The following is a 19,419-nucleotide window of genomic DNA, read 5'->3' as shown; positions in this document are numbered from 1 at the left end:
CAGGTTTGTAGGCTAATTGGCTAGGCATAATTGTAAATTTTCCCTCGTGTGTGTGTAGGATCGTGTTAGTGTGTGGGCATCGTTGGTCGGCACGGACTCGGTGGGCCGAAGGGCCCGTTCTCAACTAAATGAAACTAAATACAAACAGTGAAACTAAGCAGGATGACGAGGGTGGAATGAGGACGGAGAGAGTGGGAATGGAAGGGTCTAGCTTGCCCGCTGTGTGTGCGCATGTGTGTGTGTGTGTCTATGTGTATGCGTGCGTGCACATATGTGTGTGCGTCTGCCTATGTGTGTGCATGTGGCGTGTGTAGGCATGTACATGTGCGTGCATGCGCGTGTGTGCGTGTGTTTGCATGCGTGTACGCATGTGTGCGTGTATTTGCATGTGTGTGCGCGTTAACATACATGTGTGCATGTTTGCATGTGTGTGCGCATGTACATGTGTGTGTGCGTGTGTACATGTGTGTGTGCATACATGTGTGCATACGTCTGTGCGTGTTTGCATGTGTGTACATGCCTGTGTGCATGTGTGCGCATGTTTGCATTTGTTTGCGCGTGTACATGTGTGTGCATGTGCACATACATGGATGCATACGTGTGTGCGTGTTTGCATGTGTGCGCATTAGCATGTGTGTGTGCATGTACATGCGTGTGCGTGTATTTGCATGTGTGTGTGCATGTACATGCGTGTGTGCGCGTTTGCATGTGTGTGCGCGTTTGCATGTGTGTGCATGTGTACATGGTGTGTGTGCGTAGCTTCCGCCCATTGGCACTCTCCCTACCGCTGCTGCAAACCATATTCAGTCCTTGCCTGTCACTGACATGGTCACATAAGAGTTCATAAGTGACAGGAACAGAATGAGGCCATTCAGCCCATCAAGTCTACGCCACCATTCAATCATAGCTGATCTATCTCTCCCTTCTCAATGCAATTCTCCTGCTTTCGCCCCGTAACCTCTGACACCCGTACTAATCAACAATCTATCCATCTCTGCCTTAGACTTGGCCTCCACAGCCGTCTGTAGCAATGAGTTCCACAGATTCACCACCCTCTGACTAAAGACATTTCTCCTCATCTCCTTCCTAAAAGAACATCCTTTAATTCTGAGGCTATGACCTCTAGTCCTAGATTCTTCCACTAGTGGAAACATCCTCTCCACATCCACTCTATCCAGGCCTTTCATTATTCTGTGAGTTTCAATGAGGTCCCCCCTCATTCTTCTGAACTCCAGCGGGTACAGGCCCAGTGCCGATAAACGCTCATGACCTACTCAATCCTGGGGTCATTCTGGAGTGGGTCATTCCTTTGCAACAGCTCTCTCTGTCCGTGGCAGAAGGAATGCTTGAAGGAGTGTTTTCAGGAGCAGTGAAAGGCCCATTGTAGAGTCCCAGCTGTGTGACAGAATGTTCAGCCATTCTCTCTGAGAACCCTTCCCCTTGCATTGGCACTGAAGGCCCATCATGTGACTCGATCATCACAGAAGACTGTAAATCATGGCCTGTAAACGTGCAGGGAATTGAACTGAAAGCTGGCGTTTGCTTTCAGAGATACAGCGTGGAAACAGGACCTTCGGCCCACAGAGTCCGTGCTGGCCAGCGATCACTCGCACAGCTACTAGTTCTATGTTATCCCAGTGTTGCATCACACACGCTAGGGGCAACTTACAGAAGCCGGTTCACCTGCAAACCCGCACGTCTTTGGGATGTGGGAGGAAGCCGGAGCACCTGGAGAAAACCCACGCAGGTCCCAGGGGGAAATGTACAAAATCCTTACATAGATCGAACCGGGAGATCTGGCACTGTGAGGAAGCAACTCTACCGCTGTGCCACCGTGCCACCCACAGTGTTTATGTTGACGTTACATCATCAGGTAACAATGAAGGGGCCTGATGGGGTCCACCATTACTCCATGTGGGGCATTCATTCATAAAAAGGCACTTATGTTAACATGGGCAAGCCCCCTTAAAGGAGCGTTGCCATGGCAACACAGGGCATCAGCAGACACGTGCTTTCGTTACTGGCCTCTATCTTAGTTTAGAGTTGCGAGTTTAGAGTTGAGAGATGGAAACAGGCCCTTCGGCCCATCATGCCCACGCCAACCAACATGCACCCATTTCCAGCGTGAGACACCATTTTTCCCACAACACGGCGCCCAAAACTCAACACGATAAAAACATCACTCATTCCTCGACCCGAAACGTCACCTATTTCCTTCGCTCCATAGATGCCGCCTCACCCGCTGAGTTTCTCCAGCATTTTTGTCTACCTTGGGACTATCCTTGATGGGACTTTGCTGGCTTTACCTTGCACTAAACGTTATTCCCTTATCATGTATCTGTACAATGTAAATGGCCAGATTGTAATCATGTATTGTCTTTCTGCTGACAGGATAGCACGCAACTAAAGTGTTTCACTGTACCTCGGTACACGTGACAATAAACAGAACTGGCTAAGTGTCTATCTAATGCTGTTATAGTACCTTCCTCAACTGCCAGCTCCATCCATCTACACACAGACCTCTATAATAAATAAACCTCGGAATTATTAAAGAGACATCATCTAGTGTCCCTTTTTGAAGAATTCTCGCGTATAAGGACAAAAAGCAAAGTCCCAAATTGTGTCAGAAAGTTGCCTTGAAAAGAATATGCTTCATATGAGACTATTTGTTCAAGGCAATGCTTGTTAGGGACACTAACTATAGTTTGGAACATTTTTAAATGCTTAATTATAGATTTAGGTGGCACAGTGGTGCAACTGGTAGGGCTGCTGCCTCCTAACGTAATAGACTGAGCTTCGATTCTAACCTTTAGTGCTGTCTGTGTGGAGTTTGCACGTTCCCCCTGTGACTGTGTGAGTTTTCTCCAGGTGCCCCGGTTTCCTCACATATCTCAAAGACGTGCGGGTTTGTAGGTTAATTGGCCCTCTATAAATCACCTCCAATGTGTAGGGGGTTTGGCTCAGTTTATTGTCACGTGTACCGAGGTACAGTGAAAAGCTTTTGTTGCGTGCTAACCATGATTACAATCGAGCCATGTACAGTGTACAGATACATGATGTTTAGAGCAAGGTGCCGCTAGTGAAGTCTGATCAAAGATCAGTCTGAGGTTCCCCAATGAGGTAGTTCGTAGTTCAGGACTGCTCTCTGGTAGCGGTAGGATGGTTCAGTTGCCTGATAAGATCTGGGAAGAAACTGCCCCAGAATCTGGAGAAACTGTCCCTAAAACTGCATGTGAAAGTGGGGTGACCTGGAACTAGTGCGAGCGGGGTGATCGATGGTCGGCATGCACTTGGTGGGCCGAAGGGGCTGGTTCCATGCTGTACCCATCAATGAAAATGTGAATCCAGATTTTTGCGGACAGCACAAAGGGATTGCCCCTCACCATTCACCTCACTTACACCCAACCTCTGGGATCTTCTGAGACCATTCAAGGACTTCAGTGTGGCCCGGTGCCACAGCGATAGAGTTGCTGCCTTACAGCGACAGAGACGCGGGTTCGATCCCGGTTACGGGTGCTGTCTGCAAGGAGTTTGTTGAGATGAGAAAAACTTTTTTCACACAGAGCGTGGTGAATCTCTGGTACTCTCTGCCACAGAAGGTAGTTGAGGCCAGTTCATTGGCTCTATTTAAGAGGGAGTTAGATGTGGCCCTTGTGGCTAAAGGGATCAGGGGGTATGGAGAGAAGGCAGGTACAGGATACTGAGTTGGATGATCAGCCATGATCATATCGAATGGCGGTGCAGGCTCGAAGGGCCGAATGGCCTACTCCTGCACCTATTTTCTATGTTTCTATGTTTTATCTAGTTGGACATCTGAACCAGCGAGCATTTCAAGGTACAACAAGACACGTTGAAGAACTCACCAAGAACTAAGTAGCAATAAGCTTGAAATGTGATCAATTATATACAGAGTTTATTCCAGCACTCTGTGTCCTTATTTAAATTGACCCGTCACTAGTTAAAAAACAGTTTGTGGAATGTGGAAAGGCCATCAGTATATATATGTGTGTGTGTGTGTTTATATGTGTGTGTAGGAAGGAACTGCAGATGCTGGTTTAAATCGAAGATAGACACAAAAATCTGAAGTGACTCAGTGGGACAGGCGATGAGAAGGAATGGGTGACGTTTCAGGTCGAGACCCTTCTTCAGACCTTTAGACATATATATATGTTTGTGTTTATAAATATATCTGGGACATATGACAATAAAACACTCTTGACTCTTGCCTCTTGACTACATCAACATGACAATGCCAGACCCCATGTGCAACCAAACAGTGAGTGCCATCTTACCTACATAGACACGACAGAACTATGATTGATCATAGAATTGTCCTCTATTCATCACTGTAGGTTGAGACCTCCCAGAGACATTGAGTGCTCTTTAAAACACTTCATTATCTCAACAGCTGAAAGATTGATATGTTTTTAATTAAGACACCATAACTCTATTGTAAAAGCCAACTGCCTCCCTTACATTGCACCTCTGAGTGTGTGTTGTGTCGGGAATGGGATCTGAGCTGGAGGTGTTTTTCAATCGCTAGCATTAAGAGTAAATCCAAATGGACACAGAAAGCTGGAGTAACTCAGCGGGACAGGCAGCATCTCTGGATAGAAGGAATGGGCGACGTTTCGGGTCGAGACCCTTCTTCAGACTGGGAGACTGAGAGATTAAGGGACTCAAGGGCCTGTCCCACTGCGGCAACCTAATCCGCGAATTCAGAAGAGTGTCTTCGACCTTCAAGCTCGAGGGCACTCGCCTGTCAAACCTCGAGCTGGATCGACCGTCAGCGATGAAACCGCGAGCTGGATCGACCGACGGCATGCACACACACACACATACACAAGCACACACACACACACGCACGCACGCACACACACACACACGCGCGCACACACGCACACACACACACACGCACACACACACACACGCGCACACACACACACACACACACACACACTCTCGCACACACACACACACAAACACATCGCAAAGGCGGGGGCCAGGGAAAGCGGGGGAGCGCTGTCTGAAATTCACACCCACGATGAAGAGGAAGGTAAAAGATGGCTGCACAGTGTACGGTAAGTCCTTTAGAAAGCGCGGGAGGGGGGGGAGAGAAGGGGAGAGAAGGAGAGAGAAGGGGAGAGATGGGGAGAGAAGGAGAGAGAAGGAGTGGAGACACGTTTAAGAAGTCAGCCAACGTTTAATAAAGTTTAGCGGCATTTAACCTACCGGTCGGTTTTCCTTGGTCCTGAAAACTCCAATGAGCCAATTAAAATGCCCGGTCAGCGAAGGAGATTGCCTACGGCTGCCATCGACTGCCTGTAACTAAATAGCAACCCCACTCCACTGCACTACGAGTTCAAAAGAACCATGCCGACCAAATTTTACACACGGAGAATTTTTCAACATGCAGAAAATGTTTCCGCGACCTAGCTGAGGCCGTGAGTATTCGAGAACTTCCCTCGAGCATGAAGGAGAGTTCCAGCGACCTCATAGGACCTCCTAGGACCACGTGTCGACCATGCTGCGAGTTTGAGTCGAGGTCGCCCAAATTGGAACAGCCCCTTTAGTCTGAAGAAGCATCTCGGACTCAGTCTGAAGAAGTTCAGTATTCCGACTGCACATGCCCAGGTCATAGGTCACTCGCGATAAACAATCTCGGGAATTCTTAGCGAATTTATGGAGGCCAAACCAATGGATATTTTTAAGGCAGAGATAGATAGTTTTTTGAATATTACAGGTGTCAGGGGTTATGGGGAGAAGGCAGGAGAATGGGGTTCGGAGGGAGAGATAGTTCAGCCATGATTGAATGGTGGAGAAGACTTGATGGCTTATTTTTTCTCCAATCATTTATGAATTTTTAAGCAATGTCTGTGCCAAACATGATGGCAAGATAACCTAATCTCCTCTGCCTGTATGTGATCAATATCTCTCCATTACCAGCATGTCCATGTACCTGTCTAAAAGCCTCTTTAAACCAACCACTCTCTGTGAAAAACCTGCCCCGCACATCTCGTTTAAACTTTTCCCCCTCACATTAACGCTTTACCCTCAAGTATTTGACTTATCCACCCTGACAGCACCTGGGGTCGGGATTGAACTCAGATCTCTGGCGCTGTGAGGCAGTAACACTACCAGCTGTGCCATTATGCTGGCACAAAGCTAGTAGCTTGGGGAGCTCTCTACTAAGCACCACAGGCTGAGAGTCCTTTAATATTGAAATATTTCTATAGTTCTATTCATAGAGTCATAGAGTCACAGAGCGTGGAAACAGGCCCTTCGGCCCAACTTGCCCACACCAGCCAACATGTCCCGGCTACACTAGTCCCACCTGCCTGCGTTTGGCCCATGTCCCTCTAAACCTGTCCTATCCATGTACCTACTTGCTTCTTAAATGCTGGGATAGTCCCAGCCTCAACTACCTCCTCTGAAGAAGGGTTTTGGCCCGAAACGTTGCCTATTTCCTTCGCTCCATAGATGCTGCTGCACCCGCTGAGTTTCTCCAGCATTTTTGTCTACCTCCTCTGGCAGCTTGTTCCATACACCCACCACCCTTTGTGTGAAAAAGTTACCCCTCGGGTTGCTATTAAATCTTTTCCCCTTCACCTTAAACCTATGTCCTCTGGTCCTCGATTCACCAACTCTGGGCAAGAGACTACCCGATCTCTTGCAACTGAAGGCTCCCCTGTTGGTGCAGTCTGATCCAGGACTGCACCAGCCATGGCCAAAAGTATGTGACCTTCTGAGTCCGCCACCATCCTGAAATCATATGTAGTCTTTCCGCTGACTGGAGAGCACGCAACAAAAAGCTTTTCACTGTACCTCGGTACACGTGACAACAAACGAAACAAAACAAAACAAAACTATCGATAAAAGAAACGAAAATCTGGAGTAACTCAGCGGGACCGGCAGCATTTCTGGAGAAAACGGATGGGTGGCGTTTTGGGTCGAGACCCTTCTTCAGACTGAGACTCAGGGGAAAGGGAAACGAGAGATATAGATGGTGATATGGGGAGATATGGAACAATGAATGAAGGATATGCAGACAAAATTACGATGAGGAAGGAAACAGATGCGGGCTAGGTGAAAACGGGTTGCAGACAATGAAACTCACCAGGACGACATTGAAACTAGCACAATGTCGGAAGTGGGGGAGGGATGGAGAGAGTGGGGATGCAAATGTTACTTAAGTTAGAGAAATCAATATTCATACCATTGGGCTACAAACTGCCCCAACAAAACATGAGGTGCCCAAACAAAAGCCAAACTAATCCTTCATTCTGCCCTTTGTACGATGCCTTTTCCCACTTCGCTCTTTGTCATGAAGGAGGTAAGCCACCATACAATATTCAATAGGCAATAGGTGCAGGAGTAGGCCATTCGGCCCTGCGAGCCAGCACCGCCATTCACTGTGATCATGGCTGATCACCCACATTTAGTACCCCGTTCCTGCCTTTTCCCCATATCCCCTGAGTCCGCTATCTTTACGAGCCCTATCTAACTCTCTCTTGAAAGCACCCAGAGAATTGGCCTCCACTGCCTTCTGAGGCAGAGAATTCCACAGACTCACAACTCTCGGGGTAAAAAAGTGTTTCCTCATCTCCGTTCTAAATGGAGGGTTATGGTCTGAGTGCAGGTAGATGGGACTAGGTGAGAGTAAGTGTTCGGCACAGACTAGAAGGGCCGAGATGGCCTGTTTCCGTGCTGTAATTGTTATATGGTTATATGGCTTACCCCTTATTCTTAAACTATGGCCCCTGGTTCTGGACTCCCCCAACTTCAGGAACATGTTTCCTGCCTCTAGCGTGTCCACACCCTAAAGGGCCGGTCCCACTTATGAGACCTTTATAGGCGACTGCCGGCACCCTCTCATCCTACAGAGTATACAAGCCTAACCGCTTAATAAACCGACCCCTTATTCTTTGGTGCGAAGTCCAACAGACACTGACGTTAATTTAAAGGATTGCAGGCACTTAACCAAAAGCACACAGAGTGCTGGAGTAACTCAGCGGGTCAGGCAGCATCTCTGGAGAACATGGACTGGTGACATGGACTGGTCCTGACCACTTCTTTAGACGTTCATAGCTCAGAACCAAAAGTAATTGAAACTTTGGAATTCCCTGTTCCAGGGAGTCGGAGCGGTGAGATCATCAAAAATGTTTAAGGTGGATATAGATAAATTCTAAAGATAGACACAAAATGCTGGAGTAACTCAGCGGAACAGGCAGCATCTCTGGGGAGAAGGAATGGGTGACGTTTCGGATCCAGCCCTTTCTTCAGGCTCCTAGGTCAACCCTGCACCTTCTCTGACCACAAGTATGTGACAGTGTGAATTCACCACTCTCCTGGAAGTTTAGGAGTACATTTCAGACTGGAACTAGTCGGGAGTCCCCACAGCTTGGTGTAAGAGCTCCTCTGAGCAGTTCTGATGCAAGATCACTGCTGGAGCCTTCAAAGAAACAGAGAGGCCTGCCTTTGGCTTCCTGAGAGGAAATTACTTTCAGATCCACGCAAGCGATAGATTTCAGGGGATTTTAAAAAAAAGCAGCCACGTTTGTGTGGAGATCTCTCTCTCTCGCTCTCTCTCAGACGCAGGCTCTGGGCTAAGATTCTCTACCTCGCCGATATCTTTCTCTGGTCCCAGCCTCCTGAACCCCATCTCACCAGCAGCGTTGCAGAGGCCGGGCTGGGGACCAGCGTAATAGCGGGACACCCCTAAGTGTCAGTACTCCCCCCACCTCTCCCCCTCTCTCACCTCTCCTCCTCTCGCAGTCGCTCCTCACGTCTGGTCTCCCAATAGATGGCAGGATTAATGAAACCGTGGGCAGCAGGGATAGAGAGAGAGGGAGGAGTCCAAACTGGAAAACCCTCCCGGCTGGATCCAGGAACACTTCATACGGGAAAAGGATATTTAGTCACTTGCGGGGCAAAGAGAAAGCCCCCGGGGACCCCAGCGCAGTGTTTGTCTTTCCGTGTTTATCCAGAGTAACCAAGGACTGACTCAACTCTTTTGTCTGTAGGATCAAACCAGCAGTGGACTTGCAAAAACAAAACTGGCTGGATTGTGGATAACATGCAAATGCTGGGCAATTTTTACATTCATGTTTTTATGGGGTTTTCTGTATTATGTGTTTTGCAGAGAATCTGTGACGCTGCCGCGAATGAGAATTCCATTGAAGATTGCAGGCACAAAGTACTGGAGTAACTCAGTGAGTCAGGCAGCATAGAAACATAGACCTGGAAACTTAGTGCCACAGTGATTCATTGCCACAGAAGGCCTTGGAGGCCAAGTCAGTGGGCATATTTAAGGCAGAGATAGATAGATTATTGATTAGTACAGGTTAGAGGCTATGGGGAGAAGGCAGGAGAATGGGGCTAGGAATGAGAAATAGATCAGCCATGATTGAATGACTTGAATGAGTAGACTTAGAAACATAGAAATTTGTTGCAGGAGTAGGCCATTCGGCCCTTCGAGCCAGCACCGCCGTTCAATACGATCATGGCTGATCATCCAAAATCAGTACCCCGTTCCTGCTTTCTCCCCCATATCCATTGATTCCGTTAGTCCTAAGAGCTATATGCATGCACAGCCTAAAGTTGTAAGACAACTTGTTCTGTTTGATCTTCTGTTTGTGCACGCCAGGTTGATTGCATTCGTCGAAACAGGGTGGACCACGTGAAGGTTGCAATCTCCCACCCCAGAAGCATCTCTGGAGAGAAGGAATAGGCGACGTTTTGGGTTGAGACCCTACTTCTGTGTCTTCTATTCCTATCCTTCTCTCGAGAGAGAGATGCTGCTGTCCCACTGAGTTACTCCAGCATTTTGTGTCTATCTTCGATCCCAACTACAGGTGCTGTCTGTACGGAGTTTGCACGTTCTTCCCGTAACCGCGTGGGTTTTCTCCCACACTCCAAAGACGTGCAGGTCTGTAGGTTAATTGGCTTGGTGTATGTGTGAATTGTCCCTAGTGTGTGTCGGATAGTGTTAACGTGCGGGGATCGCTGGTCAGTGTGGACTCGGTGGGCCGAAGGGCCTGTTTCCACGCTGTATCTCTAAACTAAACTTAACTAAACCAAAATAAAGCATGCACAGGTGACCTTTTAGGTTGGAGCCCTTGTGAATGGATGGAGTCAATAGACAATAGGTGCAGGAGTAGGCCATTGGGCCCTTCAAGCCAGCACGGACATTCACTGTGATCATGGCTGATCATCCACATTCAGTACCCCGTTCCTGCCTTCGCACCATATCCCCCGACTCCGCTATCTTTAAGAACCCTATCTAACTCTCTCTTGAAAGCATCCAGAAAATTGGCCTCCTGAGGCAGAGAATTCCACAGATTCACAACTTTCTGGGTGAAAATGTTTTTCCTCATCTCCATTCTAAATGGCTTACCGCTTATTCTTAAACTGTGGCCCCTGGATCTGGACTCCCCCAACATCGGGAACATGTTTCCTGCCTCTAGGGTGTCCAAACCCTTAATAATCTTATCGGTTTCAGTAAGATACCCTCTCATCCTTCTAAATTCCAGAGTATACAAGCCCAGCCGCTCCATTCTATCAACATATGACAGTCCCGCCATAACCTGGTGAACCTACGCTGCACTCCCTCAATAGCAAGAATGTCCTTCCTCACATTTGGAGACCAAAACTGCACACAATACTCCAGGTGTGGTCTCACCAATCTATTACAGGATATGTTCTCCAGAGATGCTACCTGACCCTCTGAGTTCCTCCAGCACTTTGTCAAGTCAAGTCAAGTCAAGTCAAGTTTATTCGTCACATACGCGATGCGCAGTGAAATGAAAAGTGACAATGCTCGCGGACTTTGTGCAAAAAGACAAACAAACAAACAACCAAACAAACTACAAACAGGATGGAACAGAATCACATATTATTTTACATATTAAATATTGTGGGCGGAAGGAAAAAGGGAAAAAATCAGCACTTTAAAAAAAGCAGTAGAGTGGCACAGTAAAAGTTAGTCCCTGGTGAGATAGGAGTTTACAGTCCGAATGGCCTCTGGGAAGAAACTCCTTCTCAATCTCTCCGTTCTCACAGCATGGCAACGGAGGCGTTTGCCTGACCGTAGCAGCTGGAACAGTCGCTTGGTGCCTCTCTTAGTGTGCGGCTAATGTTATATCCTCTGACCTGCCAGGTCTTGTCCATTGCCCGTATCCCTCTATTCTCGGCCTATCCAAAAGCCCCTTAAACACCACTATCGTATCTGCCTCCACCACCACCCCGAACATTGTGTTCCAAAAGCTCCAACCCTCTCTGTGTAACAAACATGCCCCTCACATCCCCAGTAAACTTCCCCCCTTCCACTTTATAGCTATGCCCTCTAGTGCTGGACACTTCCACCAGGGAAACAGGTTCTGACTGTCTACCCTATCTATGCCTCTCATAGTTTTATATGTCTCCCCTCAACCTCTGATGTTCCAGAGGAAACAATCCAAGTCTATCCAACCTCTCCCTGTGGCCTTGCACCCTTTCCAAAGCCTCTACAATCTTCCAGTAATGGAGTGACCAGAACTGCATGCAATACTCCAAATGCAGCCTTACCAACTCTTAGAGCTGTATCATGAGTTCCTGACCATTATACTCAATGCCCCTAGCAATGAAGGCAAGTATAACATTCGCCTCCTTAACCACCCTACTTACTTGTGCTGCCAACTTCAGTGAGCTATGAACTTGGACTCCAAGATCCTCTGCACATCAATGCTGTTAAGGGTCTTGCCATTAACTGTGTACTCTTACATTCAACCTCCCAAAGTACAACATCTCACACTAGCTCAGGTTAAACTCTATCTGCCATTTCCCCGCCCATCTCTGCAGCTGATCTATATCCCACTGTGTCTTCCGACAGCCTTCCTCTCTGTCTGTGACTCCTCCAATTGTGGTATTGTCAACAAACCTACTCAGCAAACCATCTCGATGTATGTCCAAGTCATCTAGATATCTATTCAAGAGAGAGTTATGTTTTCAAGAGAGTGTTCGATATAGCTCTTAGGGCTAATGGAATCAAGGGATATGGGGATAAAGTAGGAACGGGGTACTGATTTTGGATTATCAGCCATGATCATTTTGAATGGCGGTGCTAGCTGGAAGAGCTAAATGGCCTAGTCCTGCACCTATTGTCTATGTTTCTATATTTAGAGAGTCAAGAGTAGACAAAAATGCTGGAGAAACTCAGCGGGTGAGGCAACATCTATGGAGCGAAGGAAATAGGCGACGTTTCAGCCCGAAACGTTGCCTATTTCCTTCGCTCCATAGATGCTGCCTCACCCGCTGAGTTTCTCCAGCATTTTTGTCTACCTTCGATTTTCCAGCATCTGCAGTTCCTTCTTAAACAAGAGTCAAGAGTGTTTTATTGTCATATGTCCCAGATGGGAGAATGAAATTCTTACATGCTGCAGCACAACAGAATATGTGAAGATGTAAACATAGTATATAACGGGGGAAGAGGAAAAAAAAGTAAAAGTTCACTAAGTAACAAATATTGTGACACAGATGAGCTCAGAAATACTATATTTGAATACAAGATACATGTATTTGTCACATGTGCCAGTTGGCACAGTGAAATGTGATCAATATACAGACATACAATAAAATAAAGAACACAACACACGATAGAGTCCAACATAAAACATCCCCACACAGCAGAATCAATAGTTTCCCACTGTGAGGGAAGGCACCAAAGTCAGTCATCTTCCTCTGATGTTCACCAGTGGTCGGGGCCTCCGGAGCCCTCCACAGTCGCCACTACGGGCAGCCCGCAGCTCAGGCCCGCTCGCCATGTTCACCCGACGTCGGGACTGGAGGCCAACCTCAGCGGCTTGGACCTCCAAAACGGCCGCTTCCCACCAGAGTCCGCGGCTCCCGACGTCCCCAGGCCGCGCCGGGCGGAGATTCAACACTGGCTGCCCTCGGCAAAGGGCCCCAGGGACTCCGCGATGTCGGTCAGCGCCGCCCGCGTTGGGAGCTCCACGAACCGCAGCTCCATGATGTCGATGCTGCAGGCCCAACGCTCCGGAGCCCCAAACGGTGATCCAGAAAGGCATCGCCCGCTCTGCGGTGAATCCATCGCCGCGCCGCCGCTGTTGTAGCTCTGGTCCGGCCCCTACACGGTCTAAGGTAGGAAAGGCCGCGCCGATCCAGCTGGTAGGCCGCGAGGAGGGGGGGCGAGGACGCGACTCGGAGAAATAGTCGCATCCCCGCTAGGAAGTGACTAAGAAACGGTTTCCCCCTTACCCCTCCCCCCTCCCCCACATAGAAAAACGAAAGAATCCCCAAAACAAACAGTTTGGACAAACTAAAATTAAAGAAAGAAGGGGAAAAAACGGACAGGGTGTAGGCAGAGGTGCCTTCAATGCAGCGCCCCTAGTTATATCTTAGGTATAATTATATACCCTGTAAAATGTTGTCCACGTGAAAGAAAGGTGAAGGGGGTAATGGCGGGCAGCAATAGCCAGTCTTAATAGAAACTGACATGAAGAGTCAGTCATCTAATGTTGGAGAATTCATCATTGAATGTGGAAAGCTGCTATGTACCTAGATGGAAGATGAGGTGCGGAAACTCGAGGTTGTGCTGGGCTTGATTGTGAATCTCAAGGCCTGTCCCACTTTCACGACCTAATTCACGACCTTTTTTACTCGTGGACATTTTTCATCAGGCTAGAAAAAACGCCGCGACCTACTTGATGCCACGAGTACCTACGACTAGCATCACGACCTACCTACGACCTCGTGACGACCATGCTGCGAGTATGAGTCAAGGGCAAACTCGGCAGAGGTAATGAATTAGGTCGTGAAAGTGGGACAGGCCCTTAAGGTGGCCACGGGGAGAGGGATCAGGGTGGGAGCGGGGTGGGGGTTTAAAGTGAGAAGCAACAGGAAGCTGATGGTCACTTCCGCGCTGCACGACGATCGGCCAGTCTGCACTCGGTTCCTCTTCTCGTGTGAGGCTACGTGGTAAACACCGAGTGACGTACAGTAGTTTGGAATAAGGTCAAGAACCACAGCCTTTTACCTGGAAAGACCAAGGATGGTGGGAAGGGAAGAGGTGAAGGGACAGGTGTGGAACCTCCAGCAGTCGCAAGGAGAAGTGTTGTTGGTTTACACCCAAGATAGACACAAATTGCTGGAGTAACTCAGCGGGCCAGAGAAGGAATGGGTGATGTTTCGGTGGCAAGACCCTACATAAGACTGAAGGCATCAGACTCAAGAAACCCCACCTTCGACAGAAGCATTGGAAGTCTCATTCTGATGATGGGTCTCAATGCAAAACGTCACCTATTCCTTTGGGTGGGTTTTCTCCGGGAGCTCCAGTTTCCTCCCACACTCCAAAGACAGGTTTGTAGGCTAATGGGCTTGGTATAATTGTATCAAAAATTGTCCCTAGTGTGTGTAGGATAGTGTAAAATATTAGTAAAAAAGCATAAATTGCCCCATGCGTGTAAAATAATAATATTAATAATAATAATAATAATAATAATACTAATAATAATACTACTAATAATAATACTAATAATACTAATAATACTAATAATACTAATAATACTAATAATAATACTAATAATACTAATAATACTACTACTACTACTAATAATAATAATAATAATAATAATAATACTGATAATACTAATAATAATACTACTACTAATAATACTAGTACAAATGATAATAATAATACTACTACTAATAATAATACTAATAATACTAATAATAATAATAATAATACTAATAATTAATAAACTTTATTTCAGACTCAAGGTCCAGACAAGGGACATTACATAAAAACATATTGTATATAAAAACATCATAAAATATATATAAAATCTTAGCATCATAAATTATATATTAAAAAAAACACAATACATGAATTAAAATCCAGAATAAAAAAGAATGATCAATGTCCTACAACGAGACAATGATACCAGTGTCTCCACAACTGGGATTTGTAGCGTGTAGTGCTAAACCTTACGTTTGACAAGGCCACAATAATTACATTTTTAGAGTCCCATCAAGTCTACTCTGCCATTCAACCATGGCTGAACTGTCTCTCCCTTCTAACCCCATTCTCCTGCCTTCTCCCCATAACCCCTGACACCCGTACTAATCAAGAATCTATCCATCTCTGCTGTAAAAATATCCATTGACTTGGCCTCCACAGCCTTCTGTGACAAAGAGTTTCACATTGCCCTTGCAATGAATCATTGTGTCACAGAGTCATACAGCAGGCCCATTGCTCCAAGATGCCCCATCTACTCTGGAAGATATATACAATGATGAGGGGCATAAATAAGGTGGAAGATCATAGTCCTCTTCTCAGGGTAGGGGAGTCTAAACTAGAGGGCGGGTAGATCCAAGACCAGAAGTGTGAGATTTAAAAGGGACTCAACAGAGAGATATTTCATACAGAGCCAGGCAAGGAAATCGCTATCAAAACAAACGGGGGACACAGTTTCTTGGCGGCCACGCGGGCGCGCTTACACACACACACGAGGCTTCAGCCGTGGGCCCTGTGGACGGTAACATCGGGAGCTGACCTGGTTGTTGACCGACTCTGAACTCCAGCAACAGCAGCTTCGTCCGCCCCGAATCGTGGGGCTTGAATCGGCCCGTTCACGGGGTCTTTCATCGGCCGGCGGGGGCTTCAACATCGGGAGCCTCGATCGCCTCGATGCAGCAGTTTGATTTTAAGCCGCGCCGGGCGCTGAAAGGCCCCGCAAACTGGTTGATTCAGCGCTTAGAAAGCGTCTAATAAAATCTGGATTACAAAGCATGGGGGGGGGGGGATTGTCCCCCACCTCTCAAAACATGGGGGGGACATGCCAACGGACATGGGGGGGGACATGGAGTAACTGAGCGGGACAGGCAGCATCTCTGGAGAGAAAGAATGGTTGATGATTCAGTCTGATATTCTTCAGTCTGATATAATAAACAATAATACATCTAAACAGAAATACCCTTCTATACCCTGGGAGCGCCGCACGGCTCCGTGCTGGCACCCCAGTTAATCACAATATATATTATCGATTTAGACAAAGGAATTAAATGTGACATCTCCAAGTTTGCAGATGACACAAAGCTGGATGGCAGTGTGAGCTGCAAGGAGGATTCTATGAGGCTGCAGGGTGACTTGGATAGGTTGGGTGAGTGGGCAGATGCAAGGCAGATGCAGTATAATGTGAATAAGTGTGAGGTTATCCACTTTGGTGGCAAGAACAGGAAGGCAGATTATTATCTGCATGGTGTTAGATTAGGAAAAGAGGAGGTGCAATGAGACCTGGGTATGCTTGTACATCAGTCACTGAAAGTAAGCATGCAGGTACAGCAGGCAGTGAAGAAAGCTAATGGCATTGTTGGCTTTCATTACGAGAGGACTTGAGTTTAGGAGCAAGGAGGTCCTACTGCAGTTGTACATGGCCCTAGTGAGACTGCACCTGGAGTATTGTGTGCTGTTTTGGTCTCCTAATTTGAGGATGGATATTCTTACTGTTGAGGGAGTGCAGCGTAGGTTCACCAGGTTAATTCCCAGGATGGCGGGACTGACATATGATGAAAGAATGGATTGACTGGACTTATATTCACTGGAATTTAGAAGGATGAGAGGATATCTTATAGAAACATATAAAATTCTTAAGGGATTGGACAGGCTAGATGCAGGAAAAATGTTCCCGATTAACAATAAGGGCTAGGCCATTTAGGACTGAGATGAGGAAAAACGTTTTCACCCAGAGAGTTGTGAATCTGTGGAATTCTCTGCCACAGAAGGCAGTGGGAGCCAATTCATTGGGTGTTTTCAAGAGAGAGTTAGATATAGCTCTTAGGGTTAAAGGAATCAAGAGACATGGGGAGAAGGCAGGAACGGGGTACTGATTGTGGATGATCAGCCATGATCATATTGAATGGCGGTGCTGGCTTGAAGGGCCGAATGGCCTACTCCTGCACCAATTTTCAATGTTTCTATGTTTCTATCATTGGTTGTCCAGAATAGCATGCAATACTCTCAGGGCAGCCCAACCAAAGCTTTAAACATGTCAGGATTCAACCCTGACTTCCAGTGCTGTTCGTGTGGAGTTTGCACGTTCTCCCTGTGACAGTGTGGGTTTCCTCCGGGTGCTCCAGTTTCCTCCCCACATCCCAAAGACGTGCAGGGCTAGTAGGTTCATTGACCTTTGTAAATGTCCCCCAGTGCTAGAAGAAGTCTGAAGAAGGGTCTCGACCCGAAACGTCACCCATTCCTTCTCTCCAGAGACGCTGCCTGTCCCGCTGAGTTACTCCAGCTTTTTGTGTCTATCTTCGGTTTAAACCAGCATCTGCAGTTCCACCCTACACATTAAGTACGGTATTATCTGGTCTGGTTGGGTAGCCCTCAACAATGTTTTTCACTGTACTTTAGTAGGTGTCAATGTTAAACCTAAAGCTGTGATGAAACAGCAGGCCGTGGTCAACCCCAGCTTATGTTAATAACGCAGCTTCCTGTACAGGCTCAGAAACAACAGCTGGGTGAAAACCCTGCCACAAAAACCATCTGAAAGAACCCAAACGAACAAAGGAATTAAACGAGAACATTCTGTGCTCAATAAGTCATGTTGTTCTGGCTGAGAAGCCAAGAGCGCATTCCTTTAAATGTCACAAACTCTTCCAGTTTAGGTCAGAGAAAAACGAGGTGCAAACAGGCCCTACGGCCCACCGAGTCCGTGCCGACCAGCGATCGCCCGTACACCACTTCCATCCCACACATTGGAGACAATTTACAGAAGCCAATTGTTAAACTACAAACCTGCACCACTTTGGGATGTGGGAGGAAACCGGAGCACCCGGAGAAAACCCACGTGGTCACAGGGAGAAGGTGCAAACTCCATTCAGACAGCACCCGTAGTCAGGATCGAACCTGGGTCTCTGGCGCTGTGAGGCAGCAACTCTACCATTACGCCACTGTGCCACCCTAAATTGCCAAGCACTTTCTGGCTCATGGTCTCTGACCTGAAGATGGAGCCAGCTTTGCTCTTAGTGTATGTCACATTGTGACATTAGCTTAACGTTGCAGAATCTGGATTTTATTTATTATTGTCAAGTACGCTGAGACACGGTGAAAAACGTTGTTGATGCATGCTATTCTGTAAGTCGGATTGGAGTTTGCATGTTTGCCCTGTGACCACGTGGGTTTCCTCCCCTCCATTGACACCATCTACACCTCACGCTGCCTCGGCAAGGCTAGCAGCATCATCAAGGACCAGTCTCGCTCAGTCACTCCCTCTTCTCCCCTCTCCCATCAGGCAAGTGTGAAAACGCACACCTCCATACCACTCCCTCTCTCCCTATCCCTCCCCCTTCCCGACTAGTTCTCCGACCAGTCTGACATTTTATCTCTGTTTGCTTTGCTGCTACCATCTCCTAGCTAGCAATGATCTAATCTACATGTTCCTTGATCGCCATCCCCTTTGTCTCATTTTCACACCTTACATTTCCTTATCTCTGTATCTCCTGCTCCCCTGATTCAGTCTGAAGAAGGATCTCGACCCGAAACATCACCTGTTCCTTCTCTCCAGAGACGCTGCCTGTCCCGCTGAGTTACTCCAGCGTTTTGTGTCTAACCCTAGATTCAGAGACAGTTTCTTCCCTGCTGTTATCAGGCAACTGAGCCATCCTACTAACAACACGAGAGCAGTCCTGACCTACTCTCTACCTCATTGGAGATCTTTGACCTATCTTCAATCTGACTTTCCTGGACTAAATGTTATACCTTGCACAAATGTTGTACTTTTATCCTTTATGTGTGGACTGTGAATGGCTTATGGTATTTTATCTTTGACTGGATAGCATGCAAAGAAAAGCTTTCCACTCCACCACGATACACACGACAATAATAAACTGAAGAAGGGTCTCGACCTGAAACGTCACCCAATCCTTCTCTCCAGAGACGCTGCCTGTCCCGCTAAATAACTCCAGCATTTTGTGTCTATCTTCAAACTAAAACCAAACTAGGGCGAACGGGCTATCGAAGATGGCCGTGGATTTTGATGGGCTGATGGGCTGATGGGCCTCTTTCCATGCTTTATCTCGAAACTAAACTAAAAACTCAGTAACTCAGTAACTCAGCGGGTCTGGCAGCATCTCTGGAGAAAGGGAACAAGTAACGTTTTGGGTCAAGAGTTCAAGAGAGTTTATTGTCATGTGTCCCTGATAGGACAATGACATTCTTGCTTTGCTTTAGCACACCAGGATATAGTAGGCATGAATACAGAACAGATCAGTGTGTCCATATACCATTGTATAAATATGGACACATATGAATAAATAAACAGATAAAGAACAAATAAACAGATTATGGGCTATTAATGTTCAGAGTTTTGTCCGAGCCGAGTTTAACAGTCTGATGGCTGTGGGGAAGTAGCTATTCCTGAACCT

This window comes from Amblyraja radiata, chromosome 39 (genome assembly GCF_010909765.2).
Source record: "Amblyraja radiata isolate CabotCenter1 chromosome 39, sAmbRad1.1.pri, whole genome shotgun sequence".
Classification (NCBI taxonomy): domain Eukaryota; kingdom Metazoa; phylum Chordata; class Chondrichthyes; order Rajiformes; family Rajidae; genus Amblyraja; species Amblyraja radiata.
The sequence above is the reverse complement of the archived record's forward strand: the minus strand, read 5'-3'. Positions refer to the sequence as shown.